The 12,519-nt window shown below is 34.0% G+C and overlaps 1 pseudogene; it reads right to left on the minus strand.

Moving 5' to 3' along the window:
• Nucleotides 1-214: 214 nt before the first annotated feature.
• LOC150092470 (5.8S ribosomal RNA) lies at nucleotides 215-386 on the minus strand (annotated as a pseudogene).
• Between the last annotated feature and the right edge of the window lie 12,133 nt (nucleotides 387-12,519).

A 12,519-nucleotide genomic window follows, 5' to 3' on the forward strand; every position in this document is an offset into this window, starting at 1 on the left:
CACTGGAGTCCTTTGAGTATATTCATGAAGGCAACTTGAGTGGTTGATGAATTTGGACATAAAATTATGTTTCAAATAATGACTCACTATGTGGCTTGTGATGGTTTATTTTTATAATTTGTTTCTTAAGATTGGTTTTAATTTTAATCGCACCTGCTCTGTGCCCGTTCCCTGATCTTTGATTTATGCTCATGCACATCACCGAGCAGGTACTTGAAACTGAAATCCTACCAAATACATAGGTTACTCCTTATTTCTGAAGTGTCTTATGTCTGTAGAAGTGTTCACAAAATCAGTGTTCAATGTGTCCTGCAATTCACACCAAGTCTCGCAGCTGGCTGAGTTCTTCATCGACCTGTGAGCCAAGTGATCCACCGCTCAGGGTTGTTCAGAGTTATTCATAAAAATCAGACGGACTCGAGATGTGCGCGTAGTAGCGACGCTGATTTGGTAACAGTTCTGCATCTCCACCTCGTCGTCCTACATCGCGGATCGACCTAGCCTGGCTGGCCGAGTGGTTAGTGTATCCACTCTCCAGCCAAAAGACTGCGGGTTCGAATCCGCCGTGGTCAGGGACGTTTGTGGTTGTCTGTGAAAAGAGTAGTGGTGGTCGGCTGTAGTTCGCGTTAGTGTAGATGAATGAAGTTGCAGTTCGTTGTAGTTGGTGGATTGCGTGGTGGAAACAGAGAGTTGTAGGGTTGGTGCCCTGCCTCGATGAGTCTTTGGAGTACCTGGAGGTGTCACGTAATAATAATGATATTTGTGTGTGTGTGTGTGTGTGTGTGTGTGTGTGTGTGTGTGTGTGTGTGTGGTGTTCATGGGGCTTGTTTGCCAGTTCTGGGGATGCAAAACCTGAGTTTCCAGGTGAAAAAAACCATATCTCTGTATGACACCAGATTAAGGTTCCTCACGATTTGGACAGGAATGAAACCCGGGTCTTTCCAACCAATGGGTTTCGTCTGTATCAACTGAGCTGCAGAGGCTCCCATACAATCCATAAATAAATAGTGGATTGGAAAGGATATCACATTTCACTTTACTGATTTATTATTTTTGTTACTATTTGTTCACACTTATTATTAATGCCATTTCAAGATAAGGGGGAAATATATCCATATAACATTACTTTATTTCAATAATTATTATCATTTTTCATATTCAAATACTTGTTTTGATGAAGAGGAGGAAAAGATGTGATATGATGCAAAAGTTAAAGTTAATCTGAGGAATTTTACTAATTAATACAGAAGCATTATATAAAGAATGGATGGTGAGAAAGGGAAGAATTATAATCCATCCCTGGAAGTTTGATGGAGTAAAAAGCCTACTTGTGACTGATCATAGATCTCGCTGACACTCATATCTCATTAGCTTATAAACATTTTTATTGAGCGATATCCCCGTAGAGCAAACATTGAATTAATATTATTATGTAAACGTTTTGTATAATGTTTCTCTTGTAATAAAAACAAAATAGCAATTCGATATTTTCTTATATTGTTGTCTTATAATCCACCAGAGGCGATATTGAATTGTTTGCCTAAGGTCGCGATCTAATCTGGCTACGACTTACCTGGAAGTTGTATAGGAGTGTGGTGAAGACGAGCATGAGGAAGAGATTTTGTACTTGGAGAATTTGCAGTAAATGAAACGCATTACCAGAATATGTTGTTGATGATTTAAAGTTTCAGTATAATAAATATGTTGTTAGTTGAATCAACCTCCTACAATGAGTCTGTCGACACCATGGAGGATGCAATTTTTTTTTTTTTTTGTTGATTGCTAAAATATTTATACATACAATAAACATCTTGTGTGATATTGTATTTTATAATTTTACAGAGTTCAGCACTAAGTACTGCAATTCCTACATTGGATTTCAATTAACATTTTTAATAATATTTTTTTGCCTTTATATTATGTATTTACAACACATATTCTTCTAATATTAACAATGAAGATTATACAGAATTTTTTGTATAATTTTTTATTTTTTTATTTTATTTTTATTTTATTTTATTTTTTTAAGTTTGAGAAAGAATTGTTTATACATACAGATTTCTGCATTTGCTTATAAAGATTACTTGTAGATGAGTGAGGCAAGTTAATCCCACCTACTTCGAAGCTTAGGTTAGCTTTCATGAAGAGAGTGGGATTTAGCCTTCACTATTTGTGTTGTTGCTACTGTTTATGTATGGGATGTAGGCATTGGATGCTGGTGATTTTTGATGTGTATATTAGTGTTAGTGGTTTCTTAACTTTGTTGGTATATTTCCCAGAGTTCGTTTTTTAATGTTCTGTAGTTATCTACATGTTTTAACTTTTTGGTAGGTTGTTGGGTTGCGTGGGCTTCTGATGTGATCTCACAAAAGAACAGTATGAGTTGTTCAAGGGTGTGGGGATGTAGAGGGTTGTTGTAGGTCGTGTTATACGATATGTGTCTCTGTTGTTTCGATAGGTGATGTTGAAGTAATTCCTTGTTAATGTCATGTGGTGTTTTAGGTTTTAATGCTCAGAATTCTGTGTATCGCCATGTGCTTGTCGGATATTGGTTGTTGCGTGTAAGGAGTCCAGATCACTGTTGACACGATCATCCTGTGTAGTGTTTCTAATTTTGTTAGATGGCTGTTTGATGTATTTGTATAGACAGTTATTTCGTATCTGAGTAGGGATTCACAGATACCTTGATATAGAAGTTTTTTTTTTTTATGTTGGGTGGAATAATGTCTTTAACTTGGAAGAGTTTTGCTGCGATGATTCGGAGTTTGGTGTGTAGGTATTCAATATGTTTTGTCCATTTAAGGTGGAAATCTATATACAGACCGAGGTATTTTGCGTGTGTTACATGTTTGATTTCGGAACATCGGCAGGTATTTTTGTTGTTAATGCAGCGGTATGTGTGACAATGTATCGATAGTGATGCGGGGCGTATGATTCTTGGGTTGTGTATTATCAGCAGCTGTGTTTTGGTGCCGCTGATTAGAATTGCGTTTTGGTGGAAGTATGTTGTGATTTCGTTTAGGTCTTGTTGTGCTTTGCAGAGAGATGTGTTAATGTCTGTGTGGATTGCTACTAGTGCAGTGTCATCTGCGTATTGAAATATTTGACTTCTTATGGATATGTTATGGACATCGTTAATGTATATGTTGAATAGAGTGGATGATAATATGGCGCCTTGAGGTACACCGTGTTTTACTTGTATACTCCGACTGTGATATGTACCTATTTTTGTTACTTGTGTTCTGTTTGAGAGGTAGTTTTTGAACCATGTATGCAGTGTTCCTCTTATACCTATTGAGTATAGTTTGGTGAGTAGTATGTCATGTTCAAGTGTGTCAAATGATTTGGTTAGGTCCTGCAGTATAAGGACGGCGTACTTGTTTTTGTCGAGAGCTTTGTTTATTGTATCGGTGATATTTTTTTAATAAAGTAATGCTGCTTTTTGTTTTCTGAAAGCCATATTGGTTTTGTGAGATGATGTTTTACTTCTGTAAATAGTTCTGTAGTCTGGCGTGTGTTATTTTTTCTAGGATTTTTGAGATGACTGGTAATGTAGCTATTGGGCTGTAGTTCTGAGTATCGTTTCTTTTGCCGTGTTTGTATATTGTAATTACTGCAGTTTTTAGTTGTTGTGGAATAATGCCTGTGTCGAATATTATGTTCACGAGTTTCAAAAGTATTGGATTTATTTGTTCAAAATGTGTTATAAGATCTGTAAGTCTTATTTTGTCTATTCCTGGAGTGGTCTTTGGTTTTAGTTTTAGGAGTGCTTCTTTCAGTTCCTCTTTTGTTATGGGTGGAAAATACATCGTTTGTTGTTGACTTTGTGTCGGTAGTTTTTGTTGATCGCTGGTAGTTTGTCTTTTTTGAGTTGTGTGATGTTGTTTGTGAAAACATGGTTGAATGAGTCTGCTAGTTCCTCTTGGTTTACGTCCTGACCGAAGATTTTTGCAATAAAATCTTGTGCTGAAGTTTTCTTTTTTCGGGTTACTAATTATTTGAGTATAGCCTATGTTTGCTTCATGTTGTCATTATATTCCATGAATTTTTGGAAGTAGTAGCGTCTTTTTGCTCTACGAATTTTTGTTGTTAGTTTATTTCTTGTGTTTGTTACTGGGTGACTTTTTAAGTTTTTTCCATAGATTTTCTTTTTCAGTAATAGTATTTTATTTTATATATTCAGTAATAATAATAATAATAATAATGATGATGATAATAACAATAACAATAATAATAATAATAATAATAATAATAATAATAATAATGTCCACATGGTTAGCAGAGTGGCTGTATGCCTCGCAACCATATGCCTGGGAAAGGAGTGTCTTGGGTTTGATTTTGCTGGGTTTGGTGGTCAGCCCTAAATCCCCGTTTAGGACTGACCACCTTGTCCTAAAAACGGTTGAGGTCCGATGATTAATATAAACCCTCGACACCGCAAAGTAACAGAGGGGGAAGGAAAATGAGATGAGGTGAGATGAGATAATAATAATAATACAGAATGCTTACAAGATCAAAGTAACAGGAAATTGAGGCACTAAAAACATATTAATTGTGTCTTCTTACATTTAGTTATGTGACAGCAAAACAAAGTTTACACTAAAATGGAAGTTTTCTTCATAGTGCACAAATAAAATTTCCTGGAAGCTTGCTGTTTTTGCCAATTTATTCTTGCAAATTAAATGCAAGTTAATTTATAATGTTCACAAAAGTAAATAACAGAAGAATAAATACATATGTTTTTCATCAATATTTATCTATTTTTTTTACCAACAGTGCATAAATGACAATTTCTGCTAGACTTGCCATATTTGTCTAACTACATTTATTTCTCCAATTAAAGGCAATTTTACTCGTGTTCTTTACAAAAGAAATTAATACTCTTGACGATACATTGATTTACAGTAAGTTTAGAAAATCCTGATTAATGAAATACTATATATTTCATTACAGCCATACCTGCACTTAATACTAAAGAAAAAAATATAAACATTGTATCCAAAATTAATAATTATCTCTTTTTTTTTCTATTTTTTTTCTCCTTATGATTTTCCATTTTTTCTTTGGTATTAAGTACAAATGCAGTTGTGAAGAAATACGAATATAGCTAACCCTCGTATAACGCGGTATTTATACAGCGCGGTTTCGATATAACGCGTCTACGAATTGTAGAAACCCTTTATCTTTTCATATATATTTCAACGCGCGACTTAAAAATCAAATTTTATCTTCTTTAAATTTGCGTCTGCCCGTATCGCGCATATAGTTATAAGTAGTGAACTTATATTAGGGAAAATACCCTTTAGCACGCATGTACGTCATTTGTTTAACGTATAAACTGTTTATTGTAGAAAAGTGTCTTCGTTTTCTGCCAGGAAATCGCATTAAAAATCATAAGCATGTTAATGTCAAGCTGGACACTTTATTTTCTGTTGAGTTACATACAATATGTAATGCTTTTTTATGAATGGCAACTTACAGGGCTTTTGCCATATGGTTAAAAACGAAATTAGCGAATTAATTGATGGAGAATTAGATTTAAATGAAGAGGATTTGGTTTGACTTCATCTATTAATTGTACCAGTTCCTCTTCATTTAAATCTAATTCTCCATCAATTAATTCACTAATTTCGATTCACTAATGACATGGAAAATTCTGCCTAAGATTCTGATTGTGATGAATCTGTTAAAGAATTCAGTTTAACGAAATTAGCAGAAGGATTGGACTTGGCAAGAGAATTAGGAATTTATTGTATGGATAATGATCCCTTAATGGAGCTCTCCGGAAAATTCATGAGATAATGGGTATTTGTTTAGCTCCGTATTATGAACTTAATAAAAAAAATTGCAGCATAGTGGTAAGCAAGGTCTTATTTCTGACTTCTTGATAACAAAACCAGCTGAAGTATGCAATGAGAATTACACAAATGATTTCCAAGAGATTTCAAGTGATGAAATCTCTTATTTACGTAGATGTTCTTTATTTACGAGTGACTCCGGTCACTCGTAAATAAAGAACGTCTACGAAATGTTAGTTTTCAAGACACTGATGACAATTAGAAATATTCACTTCATTTTATTTTGCTTAAAACAATTATGCATTATGTGCAATGAAGTTTGCGCATACAATTGTAATTTTTATAAGTTTGTACGTGTGTATTTGCTTCACAGTTTATATGTTTCCTTAACATACACGAATTACCTGAATTAACTAAAAATATATCTTTTGTTGGATGTCATTGTTGTTTACATAATTTTAAAAAAAAAAGCGATTTCAGAACATAACCCTACTTTTTCTATATGATCCGAGTCTCGCATAATGCGATTTATGTAACGCGGCATTCCTGTGGAACCTAACATCTGCGTTATACGAGGGTTACCTGTATATGGTATTTTTACCACTCAAGTTTCTGTAAAAATTAACACGAAACAATGATATTTTATTAGTATGAATATTAAAGTTAGCTTGGACTTTGCAAAAGCATTTGATAGATTACAACATGATAATTTGGTGTACAAGCTGCAGAGGATGGGATTAGATAGCATATTGGTTAGAGACTGGCTCTCTGAATGACACCAGAAAACAGTGTCTCGGAAAAGGCAGATGACCAGTGGCATGTCTTGGGAGTTCTGTTCTTGGGCCCTACTGTTTAATTTATTTATTAATGATATTTCATGTCGATTGACTGGAGATCTTCAAAAGTTTGCCGATGATGCAAAGTTATGTAGAATCATCAAGAGTAGTGCTGATCTTAATTCTATATAGGGTGATTTGAATAGACTTTTAGCTTGAATAAACGAGTCAGGTTGCAGTTTTAATATTAATAAATTCAAGATGTTACACTTTGAGATATAGAGATATAAGGTTAGGTACTGTAGTAGTGGACCTGTACTTCAGGAAGTGCATAAGATTCGGGATCTTTGAATGATGGTAGACAGTGGACTGAAGTTCTGGAACACATCGTATGTGTTGCAATGAATGTACATCATATTGCTGCTATGATGAAAAGTACATTGACATGTAGAGATAAGGAGGTGGTGATGGTGAGTGCCTCAATATAAACCATTGGTCAAACCGCATATGAACTATTATGCTCAGATTTGGTCACCTAGTTTTCATTGTGATTTGATTATGAAGAGCGTTTGAGAGAATGTGGATTGCAGAGGTTGGTGAATAGGAGGAAGAGTTCAGTACAATGCTTGATGTTACCTATCAAGAAGTAGATAACATATGTAGGTGATTACTGAGATGTAATTATAATTTTGCTATATTTTACAGAATTATTCTTTAAATGTTCATGCTACTTCATTATGGAAGAATCATATCAAGATGGCAGCACACACCTACGGGCACTGGACCCATGGTTGTTAATGATGAATGATAGTGATGATTTGTCTCTAGACAAAAAATTTCGTTCTAATATTTTTTCACAACAATAATTCTCAGATTGAAATAAAAACTAACAAATTTTAATATTGATCTTAAATAAAAAAAATTCATTAAATTTCATCCAGCAAGAGCAAAATTATTATTATCACTTACCATTTTAAACTTCTTTACCAAAAGTGTCTAATAAAAGTGATCCATTGGAACCCAAACTGAACTATGCATACAACTTTTTCGTATGTTTTGCAAATCTTGAAGTTTATCATATTCCACTAAATCAGAGAGTTATTGCAATATATCATTTAGAAACGTTGTCCCTTTGTAGCTCCACATATGGCTGAAGTGATACCTAGAATGATACAACAAATTATTGTTAAGTTTCAAATACCACAACTGAATGAAATTCATTTGATAGTAACTGGCTTAAGGACGTCACGTACTAATATTACTACTGATAGATAATAATAATGGAGTCTCCATATTTCAGTCAGTATAAATGAAGCCCTTGAATTAGAAAGAACTGGGTTGGAATCCCATCTTTAATGCAAAGAATTTGTATCAGTCCTCTTGAACTGAAGGTGAGTTAGCAGGCCTCATTTGGAATTGACAAGGTTTTTACTTCCTGACACTCAGGTGCTTGATCTGCACACAGGCAAAGTGTGAACACACATATCTCTAGACATAAAACACTTACCGTACAAGAAAGAAAATGGGAAACTATTATATTCTCTAATTATTTGCGGGTAAAGTAGCACTGCAACTCCACCAATTGAGGAGAGAGCAGGAATGATAATTATACGGTAACTATTAGTATTATCATTCATAGTAGGTGTCTTTAAATTAGGAAAGTAATGATATAAGGTTAAGTACTGTATTGTACGTAACATTATATCATTATGTTGAATGATATGTGATGAAGCAATCATGCTGATACAAGGTTGCTGGTGAATGAACCATCTGGATTCATTATTATTAATGTATTACACTGCAATTTGCAAATTGCTGATGTTCTGATGTTAACGGTAAAAAAAAAAGATAAAGCTGACAGATCTTCCTGGTGATAATCCCTCCTGAATTTCACGAACACGGTGTTTTCTAAACACTTTCAAAGTACTAAAAAAAAGAACGTGAATTGCTGAATCAGCGAATTGCTTTTTTGGGGATTTGCCTTTCAATGAATTGATTTTCTATGAATTGTTTATTCAATGAATTGTTTTTTCGATAAATTGCCTTTCGGTAAATTGTCTTTCAATAAATTGTTTTTGGTGAACTCTCTGGATACCAGTCAAAGTAACATGCCATAAGTATTGCTTGTCAATTGAGTGGTTTCTCTGACTAATTTATCCATTTCACAGAGAAAAGCGGACTCAAGTTTCAAGAACGAAAGCATACTGCCACTTTTGAACAGAACCGATTAACTAATCTTCAGCTGAAAACCCTTAATAAAAGTTCTCTGCATTGTAGACACGTTTTTCCAACTGAAGACCTTTCTTCCTGCCCAATCGTATAATCATAATAAATTATGATTATATGATTGGGCACATATGGATGAAAGACATAACAAACTATGGAATTAAGTCCTATCCAATTTTAAAAATCTAACTAATGTGATAGTGATTCCTTAGAGCATTCAGTAGGCCAGGCTCTTTTAATGGACGAGCTGTATACAAATCCGATGTAAGATGTGAAGAAAAATCTTCTCAGCTGAAACTGCCCCCTATAAAGTTTTTCTTACAAAAATTTGAGGTAGTTTATAAAGATTATATGGTGATGAGGTTAATAACAAATGACTTATTTTTATATGATCTATACATTCATGAATTCTTAGAATTTATTAAGTTTTCAAAAAACAGTTTTTCTAAATTTTAATTATTTCTCTTTAGGTCAGGAAATGGAAGCCTATATACATATTCATCAATGTCAGAAAGTCTCGGTCGCATTGTTCATAACTGCTATACATTTAATTCGCAACTGGGATTCCCTGATACAGAGCCACCAACTGTCTATAAAAATCAGTGTAAAAATGGTTTATAATTTTATCTCTTGAATTATGCTCACAATGTTGCAAAATTATTCAAATACTTCATCTGATATTTTACTAATAATTTACTTGCAAATATTTCACTACATTGTATTATCTGTCTTTGGTCTTGATTATGAACATGTCATTCTACAGTATAGAATTTTACAAAATGCTGACACACACACACACACACACATTTAGCCAGCAAAATGGCTGTCGCTTCCTCTAATAAAGGTGGCCAGATCACCCTCAAACTACTGTGTCTAACATTATGAATAATTAAACAAACTATCATACACTTACTTCATTTCTTTCAGAAATTATAGAGATAGTAATTAACAGCAAATTTCTGACACAGAGGCTCATCTACTAATCAGTGAATATCATTCTGCTAGTCTCAGTCGACAGCCAACTCAACTCAACTATCATTTGGTGCAAGCCGTGGGAAAATTTAGCAAAACTCATGCCGTCTCCCTTGACTTTTCTAGGACATCTGATCGGAACTTCAAACATCTCTGACCCTTCATAACTGGGTAACCAGCTAATTTTCTAGTCGCTCACTAAATGCCATGGTAGACGGTATCCTCTCCTCAGATTTCCCCACCAGTTCTGGAACACTCCAGTGTTCTTACTTCCATTCACTCTCATTCTCCTGTACATTAATAACCTTTCCATAGTTTTGTTGATGACAGCATAATTCATTCATTTTCTTCATTTCTGAATCAGTTATTCAAAACTTCCATGACCAACGTTCATTCCAAGACTGACCTTTTTCGTATTCTTCAGTGCTTTGGAAACTTTCATATTCCTGACAAAAAGCTGTCTTATTCTTCAGACATAATCAGATTTCTTTTCTGGGTGAATTAATTCTAATTTCTCTTTTCCACTCATGCGATTTGCATTGCTTCTGAAATATAAAATGCTGACACTCTATTCTTCTAAAATCGGCCCAAGCAGTAAAATATACTGTACACATATGCCTTTCACAGCACTTGAGACATTTAGAAATAAGTAAGAAAGGAGTTCTAACTTATTCATTTATAATCATCATCGTTTTCTGTGAATAATGTTCTGCTGATTGGATATTATCATTCCTTTACTTTCTTTCAAGACTGCAACAATAAGAGCAGCTGTGAGCAGCACCCTTTTATAATTGTTCATCAAATCTACTGAATCATCTTCTTTTTCTCTTCTTTCACTCTATCCACCTCTTCTCCAAGACCTTTCAGGTATTCAAGAAACACACTGAACTGATGTTTTATACGTTTTGAACTTTCATTCGTCAATTCAGTATATATAGGTGGGTGGTCTGAAAGGTTCTCTGCCTCAACCATATATGGCAACACTACCGGCACCATTTTTTTTCTAAGTTGGTACATCAGTCATAAGCATCCATGCAAAATTGCAAGTCATTTTATCAAATAGTTTGTTGTACAGCTGTCTGAAGCAAACGCGTTGTCTGTATCCCTTGAAATGGATAAAATTGAGAATCGTGCGGTTATAAAATTCTTTGTAAAAGAAGGTTTAACACCAAAAGAAATTCATTCGAAGTTCATAAAAGTTAATGGGCACTCTTCTCCTTCGTCTTCTACAATTAACAAATGGGCTACCGAGTTTAAACATGGTTGTACCAGCCTTGAAATTGATCCACGTGAATGACGTTCAAAAAAGTGTAACAGCACCATAAATCATTAATCAAGTATACGATATGTTATTGGATGATCAGTGAGTCAAAGTGCGTGAATTTGCTGAGAATAAAGACATTTCAAAAGAACGCGTAGGATATATTTTGAATGAAGAATTACAAATGAAAAAGATTTGTGCAAGATTGGAACCGCACTTGCTCACAGCAGATCAAAAACGCAATCACATGAAAATCTCTGAACAGTGCTTGGAGAGTTTTAACTAGAATAGAACTGATTTTGTGCATCGTAGTTTACTAAGGATGAGACTTGGATTCACTATTATACACCAAAATCCAAACAACAGTCAAAAGAGTGGACAGAACTCGGTTGTTCAATGCCAAATAAGACAAAGTCGGTTCCATCATGCAGGAAAGGTCATGGCATCGGTATTTTGGGAGATGCTAAAGATATTTTGTTTATTAATTATCTTGAAAAGGGTAAAACAATAACTGAGGAGTATTATTCCGAAGTTTTAACCAGACTATACAAAAAAAGTCGTGAGAAAAGAATATATATATATATATATATATATATAATAAATATATATATAATAATAATAATAATAAAAAAAAAATATATATATATATACACACATACGCACAATAATAATAATATTATTATTAATATAATAATAATAAATAATAATGAAGGAAACTAATTCGTCCAGCATTGACTGCCGATGAATGCCTACAGATCGTTAGGTTTTGATTTTCACTCTATGCGAGATAACTATCATTATTATTATTATTATTATTACAATGTGACACATCAAAGGATTCATCGTGGTAGGGCACCTCTACTCTAATCTACTCTCCTCGACTATGTACATCTTCACTACTACTTAATTCTCCAGTTACACTCAACAACACTATCATAACATCATCTTCCCCCCAACAACAACAATAGTATATTATTTTTTAGTGCGAATTGCATGTGTTCTCATGGTCAACCTGCCTGTAAGCAGGATGAAAAACCTGAGTTTCTGGGAGAATAAACATTATTACCTCCATTTGAGGATAATAACTTACTTTCATTTGAAAAATCCTATATAGAGATTCCTCTAATCATGCCGAGAATTGAATATAATGTAAATTTTGAACTTTCATCTCCACAGTCCATCTTCAAGCCCTTGATACTTAAAGGTTTTTTTTTCAACTGACTTGCTCCAAATAAACTTGCAAATGAATGTGAATATAGCATTCATTGATAATTTTTCTCCACACTAATGAAAGTGATCCATCCCAAATCAAAAGGTGAATCTCCAGATTGTTATCTTAACAGATGCAATAACACACTCTGAAGAGAATCTCTACCGTGTTATCTTATTTGACAGATGTAATAATACACTGTTAAACAGCATTCTCCCAGCAGTTTGTAATATGGCATGCTCACGTGATTTGAGGAGTGGTTAATGTGACTGACCA

This window comes from Typopeltis vanoorti, chromosome 26 (genome assembly GCF_054136105.1).
Source record: "Typopeltis vanoorti isolate ZY-2024b chromosome 26, IOZ_Tvanoo_1.0, whole genome shotgun sequence".
NCBI lineage: Eukaryota > Metazoa > Arthropoda > Arachnida > Uropygi > Thelyphonidae > Typopeltis > Typopeltis vanoorti.